Source organism: Physeter macrocephalus, chromosome 10, assembly GCF_002837175.3.
Source record: "Physeter macrocephalus isolate SW-GA chromosome 10, ASM283717v5, whole genome shotgun sequence".
Classification (NCBI taxonomy): domain Eukaryota; kingdom Metazoa; phylum Chordata; class Mammalia; order Artiodactyla; family Physeteridae; genus Physeter; species Physeter macrocephalus.
Window position 1 is genome coordinate 68449697 of NC_041223.1, and position 13629 is coordinate 68463325.

Genomic DNA, 13629 nt, shown 5'->3' on the forward strand with positions numbered 1-13629 from the left:
GCTAACACATATATATGGAATCTAAAAAAAAATGGTTCTGAAGAACCTAGGGGCAGGACAGGAATAAAGATGCAGACATAGAGAATGGACTTAAGGACACGGGGAGGGGGAAGGGTAAGTTGGGACGAAGTGAGAGAGTGGCATTGACATATATACACTACCAAATGTAAAACAGATAGCTAGCGGGAAGCAGCTGCATAGCACAGGGAGATCAGCTCAGTGCTTTGTGACCACCTAGAGGGGTGGGATAGGGAGCGTGGGACGGAGACGCAAGAAGGAGGGGATATGGGGATATACGTATAAATACAGCTGATTCACTTTATTATACAGCAGAATCTAACACAACAATGTAAAGCAATTATACTCCAATAAGGTTGTTAAAAAAAAAAAAAGATAATATAGGGGGTAAGCTTGCATACATCATTTTTTGGCCATGATTATTTTCGATTTAGCACCAAAAGCAACAAAAGCAAAAATAAATAAGTGGGATTATATCAAATTAAAAATTTTCTTCACAGCATAGGAAACCATCAACAAAATAAAAAGGCAGTCTCTGGAATGGGAATAAATATTTGCAAATCACATACCTGATAATAGATTAATATCTAACATATAAAGAACTCATACAACTCAACAGCAAAAAAAAAAAACCCTTGATTTTCCTGTATTAACTTAACTAGTGGTTTGTCTAATTTGTCAATTTCTACCAAAGAACCAGAACTTTGATTTTTAAATTTTGATCTTTTTTTTTCCCAATTCACTGCATCTTTAATTTCTACTTTTATCTTTATCTTCCTTGTAGTGCTTACTTCTGGTTTACTCATCACTCTTTTTGTACCTTTTTAAATTGTAGATTCATTTATTTTTATTCTTTTATTTTAATTCATATAGGTATTCAAGGGTATGAATTTTCTTTTGATCACTGCCTTTAATATATCCAACAGACTCTGTCACATGTAGTTTTTTCATTTTTCCATGATTCAGAAGTTTGATAATTTCTGTTTATATTTTCTTTCAGTTTTTCAATGAGTTGTTTAATAAAATTTAAAAATTGTTTCTAGGTTGGAAGGCCTTTATTTTTAATTGCATTTTTCATTTCTAATTTTATTGCATTCTGGTCAGTGTGTGTTGTTTGCAATGTTTCTACTTTATGCAACTTTATGATGTCTTCTTTGTCACCTAACACACCATTGTAAAGCAATTATACTCTAATAAATATGTTTAAATAAAAAAAACTAAACTAAGATAAACATAAAAATCAGAAACTGGTCAGTCGCATACAGCAAACCCCAAGTCTACAGTTGCTCCCAAAGTCCACCGCCTCAATTTTGGGATGATTCCTTGTCTATTCAGGTATTCCACAGGTACAGGGTACCTCAAGTTGACTGTGGAGATTTAATCCGCTGCTCCTGAACCTGCACGGAGAAATTTCCCTTTCTCTTCTTTGTTTGCTCGGCTCCTGGGGTTCAGCTTTGGATTTGGCCCTGCCTCTCATGTAGGTCGCCCTCTGGCATCTGTTCTTTGCCCAGAGGAAGGGGTTAAAGGAGCAGCTAATTACAGGGCTCTGCCTCACTCAGGCCGGGGGAGGGAGGGGTACGGAATGTGGGGCGAGCCTGCAGGGGCAGAGGCCGGTGTGACGTTGCACCAACCTGAGGCATTCCGTGTGTTCTCCAGGGGAAGTTGTCCCTGGATCATGGGACCCTGGCAGTGGCGGGATGCACAGGCTCCCGGGAGGGGAGGTGTGGATAGTGACCTGTGCTTGCACATAGCCTTCTTGTTGGCTGCAGCAGCAGCCTTAGCATCTCATGCCCACGCTAGCAGCCACGGCTCGCGCCTGTCTCTGGAGCTCGTTTAGGCGGTGCTCTAAATCCCCTCTCCTGGCACACCCCGAAACAATGGTCTCTTGCCTCTTTGGCAGTTCCAGACTTTTCCCCGGACTCCCTCCCGGCTAGCCATGGCGCACTAGCCCCCTTCAGGCTGTGTTCATGTAGCCAACCCCAGTCCTCTCCTTGGGATCTGACCTCCGAAGCCCGAGCCTCAGCTCCCAGCCCCCGACCACCCTGGCAGGTGAGCAGACAAGCCTCTCGGGCTGGTGAGTGCTGGTCGGCACCAATCCTCTATGCAGGGATCTCTCCGCTTTGCCCTCCACAGCCCTGTTGTTGCGCTCTCCTCCGTGGCTCTGAAGCTTCCCCCCTACCCCCACCATCTCCGCCAGTGAAGGGCCTTCCTAGTGTGTGGAAACTTTTCCTCCTTCACAGGTCCCTCCCCAAGGTGCAGGTCCCATCCCTATTCTTTTGTCTCTGTTTTTTCTTTTTTCTTTTACCCTACCCTGGTACGTGGGGGGTTTCTTGCCTTTTGGGAAGTCTGAGGTCTTCTGCCAGCATTCAGTAGGTGTTCTGTGGGAGTTGTTCCACATGTAGATGTATTTTTGATGTATTTGTGGGGAGGAAGGTGATCTGGATGTCTTACTCCTCCACCATCTTGAAGGTCCATCCCCCCTATGTTTTCTTCTAGGATTTTGTGGCTTCAGGTTTATGTTCAAGTCTTTAATCCATTTTTCATTGATTTTTGTATATGGTGTAAGATAGGGATCCAGTTTCATTCTTTTCCATGTGGCTGTCCAGTCTTCCAAGCACTATTAATTGAAAAGACTATCCTTTCTCTATTGTGTGTTCTTGGCACCATTGTCAAATATTAGTTTACCATATATTCATGGGTTTATGTCTGAGCTCTATTCTGTTCCGCTGATCTATGTGTCTGTTTTTATTCCAAAGCCATAATGATTTGATTACTATAGCTTTGTAATATAGTTTCAACCCCTTAATAAATTTTTCAGTTCAATTATTGTATTCAGCTCTGTAATTTGTTTGGTATTTTCTTACATTTTCTACCTCTGTTAAAATTCTCACTTTGTTTATGCATTCTTCTGCTCTCAGTGAGCATTTTTAAGACCATCATTTTGAATTCTGTATCAGGGAAATTACTTATCTTCTTTTCATTAAGGCCTATCTCTGGAGTTTTATCTTATTCTTTTGTTTGGAACATATTCGTCTGTTTCTTCCTTTTCCCTGACTCTGTGTTGGTTTCTGTTCATTACATAAAATAGCCACCTCTCCATCTTGATGCGGTGGTCTTATGTAGGAGATGAAACTTATAACCCGGCCCTAGCTCTTGTTTGTCTCTCGAACCTTTGTGATTGTCCAAGTTGCCTCCTTTGTTCTTAGAACTCCCAGAAGTTGAAGTTGGGCCAAGACCTGTCAGTGTCCCAAAGGGGAGGATATCAGTCAGCACCCGATGGGAAGCCAGACATTTAGGCAGCAGCTTTTAAAGAAAGACTGGGGGCTGGGCATTTTTGTCTGTTGTCTCTGCACTGAGCCTTGGGGGGATAGCCAGTTAAGAACTTTTTCTTTGTTTGCTATAGTCCTATGGGGTCCATGACCACAAGCCCTACTGGCTACCACAGATGCACTATCAAGTGTTTCATCATCTGATCTGCAGCCATAAAAGCTACGTCACCAGAGGTGTGCACAAGCTCCTTCCAGGGAGACACCAGTGACCTGGAGCAGGGCAGAGGGAGAATGTGGAGACAGTGCCCACCAGCCTCCCAGGTCTCAGGGGAGGATCATAATCATTTATAATAATTATTATTTATTTATTTGTCATTTACAATAATAATCCAGTGTGCTAAATTAGAGCCTGACCCTCAGGCAGCAGCTTTTAAACTGTGTAAATAGGCCTCTTTCAGGGGCAGACTGGAAGATAGGTGATTCTGTCTGCTCCTCTGTACTGAGCCCTGGGGGAATAGCCATACCGAGTCCTTGTGTTCCCATTAATAACTGTTTCTTTCTTTGCTATGGTCTTGTGGGTCTCATGGAAGCCCTGTTGGGTTTCAGAGCTAGATGTCTGGGGGGCCTGTCCCTCAAGTGGAAGTCTTCAACATTGGGATGCTAGATGTTGGGTCCAAACCCTTCACTCCTCAGGGAGAAGCTGGGAGTTGTAAGTTCCCTCCTGATTGTTTGTCCCTGTGCCAGGTATAGGGTTTGTGGCATAAGTTTGTCTTAGCGTTTCATATCCATCCTAATGTAAATATCTTCTTGTTTACCCAATATGTAGAAGTCACTCAACCAGTTTCTGGATTTCTTTCAGAGGAAATCGCTCCATATATAGCTGTAGACTTGGTGTGCCAGCAAAAAGGTGAGTTCAGGAGACTCCTGTGTTGCCATCTTGAACTGGAACTCACAGAGGACTTTTTAATATACCTACACAGCTCTAGGGAATCAATGACAAAACTATCTCACAAAATTAAAGAATTAATCAAGGTAGGAATACACAGAATTAACATGCAAAAATCAGCAACCTCCTTATACACAATAATAAACAGAAGATATGATGGAAAAGAAAACCCCATTTACAACAGCAACAAAAAAGATAAAATACTTGAGAACAAACTTAGCAAGAAATGTTCAAAACCTATATGAATAAAACTACAAAGCACTCCTAAGTGGAAAGACATTCCTTGCTCCCATTAGGACATTTCAACATCATCAAGATGTCAGTTCTCCCCTAAAGTTAATTTATGAATTTAATGCAATCCCAATAAAAATATGTACAAATTCTCTTCTAGAGCTAAACAAGGGACTCCTAAAGTTCATATGGAAAAATAAACATGCAAGAATACTTGGAAAACACTGAAAAAGAAAAGCTGTGGGAGGGTATTAACCCTATGAGATATTAAAACATACTGTAGAAGAGTGTACTACTAATGTGTGAACAGACAGACCAATTAAGTAGAATAAAAAGTGCAGCAACAAGCCCAACTACATATGGAAATTTAGTATATGATAAAGGTGGTATCTCAAATTACTGGGGTGATGAAAAGATAAAATTAAATCCATTCCCGAAACATACATTAAAACAAAATGAAACAACACAAGCACTAGAAGAAAACACACGAATTCCCCTATAATCTTGCTATAGGGGAAAACTTAACTAATAATAACTCAAAACACAGATGCAATAAAGAAAAATTGATATTTTTACTACATGAAAATTTAAAAAAACATTTGCTTGACTTGAAATATCACAAACAAAATCAAAAGACAAATGACAAATTGGGAAGAAAATCGGTAACATATATTACAAGTAAAGGGCTGATATCTCTGATATAAAAAAAAAATGAGGAAAATAATGAACAAAAATTCTACAGAAAAGTAGGCAAGAGACATGAACAGTCAATTCATCAAAAAAATAAAGATTGTAAAATGACTCTAAACATATGAAAAGATGTTCAACTTTACTCATTAAATAAATGAAAATTAAAATTACACTGAGCTACCATTTTACCATCAAACTGGCAAAAATTCAAAAGCTTGACAATATACTCTGCTCATGAAGTTATGGAAGAAAAGCACTCTCATACAACACCAGAGTAATGCAAAATGATACAACCCTTATGGAGAGGAATTTAACAGTATCTAACAAAAGTGCAAACACATTTCCCTTTCAATCCACTGATCCCATTCCTACTATTTTTACCAAGAAGTTACGCATCAACAATATGAGGTTATTCATTGCCACATTATTTGCAACTGAAAAATCCAAGAGCCCAAACTTAAGAGATTGAATGAATTAACTATGGTACAAAAATGCATTGAAATATCACGCAGCAGTGAAAAGGAATAAGGAGAATATCTATGAACTGATATGTAGTGATTTTCATATCAGTGCAAAAATGTGCACACAGTATACTGCCTTTGTCTAAGAAAGAAGGGAAAGTAGGAAATGTATAAGAATATGCTTGTTTTTGGAAAAACTATAGAAAAGATAAAATAGAAAACAATGAAATTAGTTACCTACAAAGAGGTTGGGGCAATAAAATGAAAGGAATAGAGGAGGGATTGAGTATACATGATTATACCTTTTTGGATACTTTTGGAAACATGTTAATGTTCTGTATAGCCAAAAAAATAAAAGCTAATCAACACAGATGGGGAAAACCACAAAATTAAATGCAAACAGAAACAAGTGGTCCAAAAAGTATTTTAAACAATATAAGCATACTGTGGGAGAATTAAAGAACTAACCAGTTACTTTTGAACACCAGCCATGGAGTAAAAGAACAGCAAACAAATCTGGACCTCATCTTAGTAGGTTTGTTTTTGTGGTGGCAAAGGTGTATGAATTCTTAAACTATTTTATGTGCATTGAAGGGATAAGCAAATGAGCAAATGCGTTGATGTTGCCAGAAGCCAGAGTTCTCAGTGCAGAAGAGACAGGTAAATACGGAATGAAGAAAGGCAAGTAAAGAGCTTCGTGAATTTGGATTAAAAGCAGAGGTGTCAGCAAGAGCTCATGGTTTCTAATACGCAAATACACACAAGTTCTGCACGAGCTCCTTGAAGAAATACTGATTCCAGGTCTGGGGCAGGAAGAATTTAAGATCAGCCTTAAACATCTTTTTTATGCCAGAAAGTAAGAAAGCACTCAAAAAAATGATGGAAGCATGTTAAAAAAAACACAAGAGCCAGCTTGAAGGGCCTCCCACTGACCCAATCTGGGTCAATTTGAGATGGAAATAATTACAGTAAGAATTATAATCTATTGAACAAAATAGGAATCCATGAGTCTGTACTGATACTAGATGATAGTGATAATGATGATGATGACACATACATACCTAAATATATAAACTTTTGTAACGTATCTTGTTTCAATGTTAATTTCTTTGATTATTAATAACAATGGATTTTAGATCCGTCTGTTTCTTCTTTGAAATATAAGCCCATGTCCTTTCCCCATATTTTGATCATCATAGTACACCTATGATGGTAAAACTTGATATTTATTGCAGCTAAATTTGCAACTTGTCATTTTCCTTTTAATAACACTTTATCATATTTACTGTAACTATTTTTCCTAGTTTGTCATTTTTTTTAGTAAACAGGAATATTTCATTTGTAAAAACTCCTTCTGACAGTATATGCACATTAAGAAAAATACTTACTGTGTTACATTCCTTAACTCTTCCTCAGGAAAAGAAAATAAAATGTCCCCCCAAATCCCTAGAAGGCACCACTGCTGCTGAAATGGAAGAGGAAAGAGACAGAAAAGAGGGAGCCAAACTGTGAGGGTTAATGAGAGAGGAGTCCTATTCCCTCTGTCCTGCGGTAAAACCATTCAATTGCAGTAAAGAAGGACATCAGAAGAGAAAAATGTGATCCTTTTCCACAGAGAAATTAATTACTGTCTTAGATTTGAAACCTTTCCAGTGAAAAATTTCCTGTTGCCCAGAAGCACCTTTCTAATTAATGATATCTTTAGTTTCTCAGGTAAGCTCACGCTGCACAAATCCCTTCTCAGCTTACAAGGGAAGAGGCTTTTAAGGCGTGAACTGCAGGCTGAAAGAACAGGAAAGTTACACAGAGGAAATGAACTGACAGCTGGAGTCCGGGCATCCCACTCTTAACTCTTGGAGCCAACAAGGGGCTACAAGAATCTTTGCCCCCGGGCTCAGTGGAGAGGAGTGTGTGCTGACTCAAGCTCCAGTGCATTCTTGAAAACTCACTGCACAGATAATTTCTAAATTACTGAGAACAATTGTAGAGATCAATAGAAAACACCAATCTCTAAAGACATTTCCTACAGCATAATTTGAAGAAGTGGAATACATGAAGCTGTGAGCCACAGAAAATCAGGTCTTAGCACTAATTAGAAAATTTTCTAAGCTTTCTCTCTCAAGAAAATCAGTTCATCAGTCACAGGACCAATTTGAAACATGGTTTACAAATTTTCATTTGGGCTGAAAAAAATTACAGCCAAATATTTGAACCAACATTCTAAATAAAATTGTGAGACTGATTAATTACTTACTGTTAATAAAATTGTGACAGAAAATTGATTATTCACTAGTAGTTAAAAGCTGTTTTCCACATGTCAGAATGAAGACTGGCTATGAAGCAGAAAAAATAAAACCCCACTAGAGTATCTCGTTTAATCAGAAAGGGAAGAAAGGAGCTTACTACTGTGTCTCCAGAAACATAACTTCTTCCCTTAAACTGTGATTTTATAACATTTACTTCCAACAACTTATTAAATGCTCGCCTCGTGATTAGCTATTAATCCCAACTAGCAAAGCAATTCTGTTATAGCTTGATTTTGTTTCACCTAGATTACAGATGCCCCAGAGCACTATGATACATATGTATATCTGGTGGGGGTGGGTGGGGGGGGGGCCTGTGTTTCTTCTCAAGTAAATAATTTAGAGGCTAATTCTGCTCTTCTTATTGCTGGAAATTCCTGCTTAACCTCCACGCAAATCCACCCGTCTCATTTGAGTTTTGTATGAGTGATCCGACTGTTCACACTAATGTGAACAGTGCCCCTGAAAATACACCTGCCAAAAGCTACTCTTCTTTTAAATAGAAATCAGAAAATAAATTCTCCTTGAGCAGAACAATTGGACCATGTTTTCTCCTCACTCAAAAGGATACAGCCTTATAGAAATAGGCAGCCAGCATGTTAGCTGACCCATCATCTTTCTTTAAAGGAAAGTCACACTTTCTGTCCTGAGTGATTGGTTTGACCAACCACTACCTATAGGTCTATCATCCTCCTCATGTGCAGACTCAAAATGTGGTAAAATGTGGATCTATCTCCTTGCCTTTCATTCTTTCTGAATGTTAGTTAAAGTTTTAATACTTGTTATAATAAAATATGTAAATACAAGAACAGGATAAATGAATAAACAGGAATTGTAAATATATGCTAGGACCAACTAAATATCTGCAAGAGTACACAGTTGTATTCTAAAGTCATATGAAGATTTTCCTGCTAAACATTAAGCAGACTGGAATACTAACATATTCTAATTATATGCCTAACAAAAATGAAAATCTTACATAACCCCACTGCCTGAGATGACCACTGTTAACATTTGGCGTATATCCTTTCTGATTTTTCCATTCTTATATATCTTGTTTTTTTTTTTTTTTTTTTACAGTAGTGGGTCTCATACTATATAGCCTGTTTTGTACTGTGTTTTCTATAAAAGTAAACATACATCTAAAACATCATTCTTTATGGATGGTTTTTATGAATTTTACGAATGCCCTAATTTGGTTACCCAAACCCCTTAAAAGATTTTTAGATGCTATACCTGGATCTATTTTTTTCATATAATTTTGACTTCATGATTGCTTTATGATAATTAATGCATACCAGTCTCCACTTAAAGCCTAGCATTGTATCAAAACATTAGCAATAATGTTTAGCTTTTAGAGGAAACTATGCAACATAATGTGAAATCCAGCTAAATACTTTTTATTGAACGACAACATTTAGTTCCTCAGGTTCATCTGCTATCAATTAGGGTGATAAGCAGGCACTCAAAAGCTACTTTTTCAATTATGTTTTCTACCTTTCAACCGAAATGTTTCTGTCATTGCATATCGCCTAGTAATTTTGAAAAGGCTTCATCTTAGCAACCAAGAGATAACTTTAAAATCAAGAATCTAAGCCAATTAATTCCTAACATTAATTACTTCTTTTAAAACAAAAGGCACTTTAAAGTAAGTGACTGCAAATATACTTTTTATCCCACTAACAGTCCTTATCTCTTTGTCCCCCAGCTCACAATTCTATTGACAGCTCATGTTCAGACTCAAATCATCATTCAAATCATAATTAAAGCATAATTCTGAGTTCTCTTTGTACATGCTAATTCCACAACCACCAGATGTAAAAGCCACACAGAAATTCCTATAGAATATTATTAGCTTGCAAGGAGCAGAATTAAGATGCATAGAAGTATCTTCTATAGCAAGTAAATATTTTGGTTTTAATTACATTATTACCTTGTTTTATGCTACTAATTACTACAATTTATTGTATAACTGACTCTCAGAAAAAAATATTACCAGAGAAGTTCCGCAGTCTTAAACTGAAGATAGTATATACTAATGATTGTGCCTAACCCCTCTGTTCCCTTAAAAATACAATGTAAAATATTTTTATAATAGGTTTGATAAATCTTTCCTATTTTCCCACTAATATATAAAGTTATCATATGCTACAGTTATTTGTTGATTTACTTCTCATAAATCACAGGGCAATAAAAAAAATTATATTTTCAAGTCTGGGACAATGTATTAAGCTGTCTTTATTCCCTAGAATCCAGGCCAGGACTTGAAAGTTAGTAGGTGCTCAATTAATTTTACTAACTAAATTAATGAATTAATCATGTAAAGCATTCATTTCACTTAACATAAGCATTATTGTTAAATACTAGCTAGTATCCATTTCAGCCTCTATAGATTAAAAACCTGCAGCCTTAGAGCAAAAGACTGAACATTAGAAATAATAACAGTTTGCTGTAGACTGAAAACAAATGAACTCATTCTGAGAGGCCGCAGTCATTCATAAGCCACTTGAGGGGCCTGCCCTCTTGCAGTTTATGACCCCAGTCAAGGCTTTCTAGTGAAATAAAGCCCTGTGTTCACTCTGGGGCCATCCATTGTTCTCTCGGTAATTTGTACCAAATTGTAAAGGTTATAAATACTTGCCGGTGAAGCTGCATTCATTTACACTTAGGTGCCTTTTTTTAATAACTAGGAGACCAGGGACTAGCATTTACTTATTTCATAATAACCTAATCGTACATACCTTTGAACTCAGGATGTTCTTCAAATGTCATGATTTATTATGTCCTTCTTGGTCACATAATAGTCAACCTCGTCAAATTCAACTTAGGCCAACATCATTCTTCTAGGAGTAGTAGCTAGCAATAAAAAGTGAAGAGTTATTTCTTACGTGAAACTATATGCATTTAAATTCTTTTCAGATTTAAAAAACTAATAAATTATGTTGCAAATGACAATAAAATGAGTGAAAATAAGCATAGTTAAATACATAAATTTTCTCTGCCTACCACTTCTAAGCCTATTTTCTGGTTGCTGTGCTTTTTGTTTAATTTTTCTTGAACTAATGTGCCCTCTAATGGTTGAAATAAAAATATAATCAGAACCATAAAAGAAGTGTCAACTTACTAACTGCCAGGAATATTTATTTCTATTCAATAAATACTTCTTTGACTTGAACCTATGCCTTCAAGATTAAAATGGATATGTCTTTAATAAATAAGAAAAATATGTATTTTGTTTATTCTGTACAATAGATAATGCAAACGAGGTAGAGCAAACAGACTTGAACCTATGCCTTCAAGATTAAAATGGATATGTCTTCAATAAATAACAAGAAAAATATGCATTTTGTTTATTCTGTACGATAAATAATGCAAACGAGGTAGAGCAAACAGACCTTGTCAAACAGATTTAAGTGTTAGTTCCTATGAAAAAAAAGCATCAAATATTTTTAATGATATCTATAATTAAGTTTTGCATCTGCTGAAGCTGAAATACAGATTGGGGTTATACCTATTCTAATAGTATAATTTAAGCATTTAATTTAAAAAATCTGTTAGTCCCAAATAGATTATTTTGGTTCTTCATTTTTACTTCTCTAACCTTAAATGAAAGTCTGCCCCTAACCTCTAAAAAATATAAACATATGTACACTGAAAAAGTTAAATACAGTGCTATTTTTTCACAGTTTACCCTCAGTGTACATGCTCTCTTACTTTTGGTTCAGCTGTAAGAACAGAGAGTAATGGAAATGTAGTAATTACCCAGTTAATGTGACCAATGACAATAGTCCACTGAGCTAAGGAGATTCAGGGAGAAATTGCTTGAATGATTTAGCTTCGCCTACTAAATTCAGGAAAGTTATTGTAGTTTTACAACACAATTTATTTCTAACAAGAATTTGGTCAAGACAGAAAAATATATATACAGAAAATGTATTTAAATTTGTCTATCCAGAAGAACAGAATTGAAATCAAAGGCATAAACAGAGACTACAATGTTTAAACATTTTCTGCCTTGTTTAACCATTATTGTTAGTACTTTAGATAATTTACTTCTTATCAAAACGTGGTAGCATGCTCATAACATGGAATTTGCAAGTCCCTTCCAACTGTTAATGCATTAAAAAAAAAAAAAAAAAAGGCAGCCTTTTCCCTGCCTCAGAAAGTAAAGACATTATTTTTCCTATTTTAACCATGGGGTAACTGTCATTGAGGTGAACTGACCTACCAAATACTGCACAAAGACAGTGACAGAATCAAGATTAGAATTTAGAATTATTTATGCAGTTTGCTGATTTTGGCTGGTACTTTGTGTGCATAACAGGAATGTGTTATTTTGTTAAAGAAAAAAATACATCTTCCTGAATTATATTTCTGCTTTTATCTTTCAGTGCTAGTTTTATAGGGAACATTCTGTATTCGATATATGTTATTTAATTTTTCTTATTTTAAGTGAATACAAAACTATTAAAAGGGCTGCAGTTTGAGGGACAGGAAACCTGGGTTCTAGTTCTGTTTGTGTTCCCAAGTAACTTACACAAGACATGAAAGAGGCTGATCCTTGATTGCTCACCCTATAAAGAAGGGGATTGAATTAGATAAGCTCTGATCTCCCTTCTAATTTAAAACTGGAGGGCTCTTTTTTATTTTAATAGTAAGATGGAAAAATTATATTTTTGCAAAATGGTCAAGTACAGTGAGAAAATCTAAAAGAAAAAAAAATTTATTATCTTAAAAAAGCTAAATAACATCTTGCAATTTTATTTTATTTTTTGCGGTATGCGGGCCTCTCACTGTCGTGGCCTCTCCCGCTGCGGAGCACAGGCTCCGGACGCGCAGGCCCAGCAGCCATGGCCCACGTGCCCAGCCGCTCCGCGGCACGCGGGATCCTCCCGGACCGGGGCACGAACCCGCGTTCCCTGCATCGGCAGGCGGACTCTCAACCACTGCGCCACCAGGGAAGCCCGCAATTTTAGATTATATTTACAAAATGCTTGTTCAAGACCTGCCTCCACAACCATGGATGCTGGATGTATGAGAGGCAGAATAAGGTGACGATTGAGACATGGACTCCGGAGCTAAAATACTTGGGTTTGAATCCCACCTCTCTTGGTTACTAGTTTTTTGACTTTGGACAAGTAATTTAACCTCTCCAGATCTTAGTTTCCTCTTCTATAAAATAGGGAAGAGAGTAGCAACCTCATGGAGTTACTGTGAGGATTCAACATATTTGTATAAATAAAATGCTCAGAATAATGCTAAGTACATAATAAGTGATCAAAAAATGTTAGCTATTTTTAGAATGGCCTATTTAACTTTTTCCCTCAGTCATAATGGCAGAACACTAAAAAGTCAATTAAAACTAATTTTAATGACTCAACCACCTGGCAATCTTAGTCTCTACTTTTTATAATCAAGGTGCTCATAAATCCTAGTTTCCCAGTTTATACCTGTTGCCCTGGGGGATTATGAATAGCAACCTCTTTTACTCTCAGTGTCCAGATTTGGACAGTAAAGTAGTAATCACCCTAATTATAATATGGATTATTCAGCAGTTCTCCTGCACAATTAGGAAAATAAATTAGATGGCCTTTGAGGTCATGTAAAACATGAGGAGTTTTGTTAAAATATATTGGTTAAAAATGGAAAGAAGGGCTTCCCTGGTGGCGCAGTGGTTGAGAGTCCGCCTGCCGATGCAGGGGACACGGGTT

The 13629-nt window shown here is 36.9% G+C and overlaps 1 long non-coding RNA gene across 1 annotated transcript in view; it reads right to left on the minus strand.

Moving 5' to 3' along the window:
* Positions 1-13629, minus strand: part of LOC102995530 (uncharacterized) — a 64056-nt gene that overhangs the window by 21104 nt on the left and 29323 nt on the right. The window contains exon 2 of the long non-coding RNA XR_449141.3: positions 10660-10774. This is a non-coding gene — a long non-coding RNA (uncharacterized lncRNA). The remainder of the gene's footprint in view (positions 1-10659; positions 10775-13629) is intronic.